This window comes from Papaver somniferum, chromosome 1 (genome assembly GCF_003573695.1).
Source record: "Papaver somniferum cultivar HN1 chromosome 1, ASM357369v1, whole genome shotgun sequence".
In the NCBI taxonomy this organism is placed as follows: domain Eukaryota; kingdom Viridiplantae; phylum Streptophyta; class Magnoliopsida; order Ranunculales; family Papaveraceae; genus Papaver; species Papaver somniferum.
Genome location: NC_039358.1, coordinates 49539623 through 49542850, shown reverse-complemented (window position 1 = coordinate 49542850; position 3228 = coordinate 49539623). Strand labels below are relative to the sequence as shown.

Here is a 3228-nt window from a genome sequence, read left to right as displayed (position 1 = left end):
TTTCTTGTTTGATTGAACGCTTAGAACAAAACTGTTGTTTCAGGTGTTCTCTGTAGTAAAACGAAGACCATAGCAAGGTATGCTATTGGTAGGCACTATTCTTCAAACCCAGAGCACAATCTTTCTGAAGGAAATGGAGATCGTAGTGGTGATGGAATCGGAAGTGCATGCCTAGAAAAGAAATTGATAGTCAAAGTTGCTAGATTGGAGCCTATGAACTTATAACTGTTGCAGCACCACATCTTGGTTCAAGAGGGCATATACAGGTAATTAGCATATACCATTTTCTGAAACAGCATTATTTCACTGATCTTAAAAATTTCAGATTGCTTGAAATAACAGATGATATACTAAACCAAACTCATTGATATATTAAAGATAAAAACCACCAACATAGAAACCAACAGAATATTAGCAAACTCCTAGCTCCAACTGAAAACCCAAACCACACCAGAAACAGACTTCAACTTCTTAAACTCAGACAGCAAACTAAGAAAACAGAAAATGAAATAGAACTAAAAACATAACAGATCACCATCAGATGCAGCAAACAGAAGTCCCTAGTTTGAACCTTCACCATCGCCATAGACAGAAATGCGATCAATAATCTTGGAAACCACATCATTGGAGTCCCTGAGCAGTTTAATGCTTCGGTTCAGCTTGACTCGTTTGGATGACACAGAAGGTGATTCTTCCAGCATCCTCTCAATACCACCGCAACCACTAGGACCACCCATGAGTTCACTCGTAATATCTTGCTCCATATCCTTGTTAACTAGATTTTGAACAGTAAAAAGCAGATGAAGGGCCATATTATCGACCAACCTCCCGAGAACAATCTTCCAATATGCCATCAATCTCATCTTAATATCAAAGGCTTGTTGAACAATCTGTGTGTCCTGCAGATGACCAAATTCAACATCACCTAACATTTCAAAGTTTAATTTCTTAGGACTTGACCCGCCATTTAGGATATCCTTGAAACGCTGCTGCTGCAACATTAGCCTAGTCCAGGTATTAATGTAATCAGGACTGCAACTATAGTCTGCCATTTTCTCCATTTCAACAATCTCCTTCACCCGTTCAATAGATTGGTTCCTTACTTTCCTCATCAGATTGTGAGCTGCCCATCTAGTAAAAGATTGAAGCTGTGGATAACTTTGGGATTTCATTGTGAGTACGCGGACAAACACATCTTCCACATAATTCCAAACCTTTTGTGCAAACTGGATTGGAATTTCTGCCACTACCTCAATTCTTCTTTGTAAGATTGTGAGAAAAGATGTACGAGGTAAAAAGTTAGGAAGCCCAATACCCTTCGTTTCACATAGAACCTTAACTTCCTCCGTTAAAAAACTATCTTTATTGTTATTCCACGGAGACATGGACTCCAGATCAGCAGCGTATGCATCTAGCATCTCGGACAACCGAGCTGTGCAGTGCATATTTCCTTCATCTGGGAACTCATTGAATTCTCCAGTGATGAGGATCTTCCTTAAAGTTTCCTTGGCAGATCCAAGGACACGCATGAATGCTGTTACAGCATCAGCAATGCTAGAAAGATTTTTTGGCATGTTATTAAGTTCAGCTGCATTTTGGTTAAGCTTTTCATTAATCCTTTTCACTATATCAGGTAAGAAATTAGAAATACTTGCTGCCTGTATTTGCACCAGCTTTTGAGCCAAAACTGGTACACCCACAATAGATTTATCAATCTTCGAGAGTAATGGGTGTGAATGAAACAATCTAGCCTCCTCAGTCCTTGCTTCCTCATATGTCTCATCCCCAATACGATTCCTCACACAAACATAACCAAGACCAATATTAACATCATCAGCAGTAACTTTCTCGAGCAAACCTTCTGGAGATTTATCGACTTTGGTAACGACAGCCAGAGTTCTCTCACCAGTTTTGTCGACTTTCTGAGACATCCTAATCGATTCACAAGTAGGAAAATCAACTGAGGCAGATAAAACATTAAGTATAATGCTTTCCTTTGGTTTATATACTCCATAATAATATTACTAATCTGTTCGTATATATCTTCAGGCTGACCATGAATAGGAACTCTTGTAATGCCAGGTAAATCTACCATTGTAAGATCTGGAACTCCCTTTTTGTTCACCACAAGAGTAAGAGGGGTATTGGAAATGCATTTACCATCGCCTGCAATCTCGTCAGTTGCAGAAGAAATTGCTTCAGAAATGCTCGCCTCATCCGTAGGGACCTCCTTCCCATGAAATTCCAAGTGAAGCTTCGGTTCAGGTGAAGAGTGATTCTGGAGACGCATTATCAGTGGAACACGAGTACAGATTCCTTGGCCTCTCGGAAGACTAATACCAGCTAAGGATTCCAGCACACTCGATTTGCCAGAAGATTGATCCCCGACTACAACAATGGTAGGAAGTTGTATTCCTTCATCCATGACTTTCAAATGACGAAGTTTGTCAACGGCATCGAGCAGTGGACGTATGCGGTCATTGAAGTTTGAGATTAAAGGTGTTGAGTTCTCTACATATTCTTCTAGTTTGGTTTCACTGTTTATGCCAGGCAATTTCATTTTGTTATGAAGTGAAGTTGATGCTGAACGAGAGGGAGAAAGAGGTGATTCAAAGTTGAGGATCTGCTAGGATATTTATAAGGGAAGCTCAGAATAGAGAATTTAAGTCTCTATCACTGTCTACCATGCATAGAGAATATGGATAGCTCACGGTTCGAAAAAAATGATAAAGAAATTTGTAACGCTCGGGAATGAACTGCTTCACGCATGCAGCATTATTCAATAAGTATAAATGCAATTAGGCAATGCTACTGCAGTGCCGAGGAATTTATAGTGGAAGTTTGAATGTAGAAATTTAAGTCTCTACGACTATCTTCTTTTCACAGAGAATATGGATAGCTCGAAAAATTTAATGAAAAGAATTTGTAAAGCTCGGGAATGAACGCTTCATGGCTTCATGCATGAGATAAAATGAATAACTACAAACCATAAATATAGGTGTTAATCTGTGCACAGAAACGAGCTTGCTTAGTGAACTTTTTCATTTAACTCACCAAGAGATTATTGACTAAATTCAGAATGGCATTAAATCTTTGGTAAGGCTGGAAGCCTAGGGAAAGTGCTAATTAATCTTCGGTAGATGTGAAATCACTAAACCTAGCTCCAGATAAACCTTGATTGCCTCGTAAAAATTTGACAGTCAAAAGGATGTTCCCAACTATATAGAA

At 39.1% G+C, this 3228-nt stretch overlaps 1 pseudogene; it reads right to left on the bottom strand.

Annotated features, from left to right (window-relative positions):
* Positions 1 to 281: 281 nt before the first annotated feature.
* LOC113286028 lies at positions 282 to 2979 on the bottom strand (annotated as a pseudogene).
* Positions 2980 to 3228: the final 249 nt, after the last annotated feature.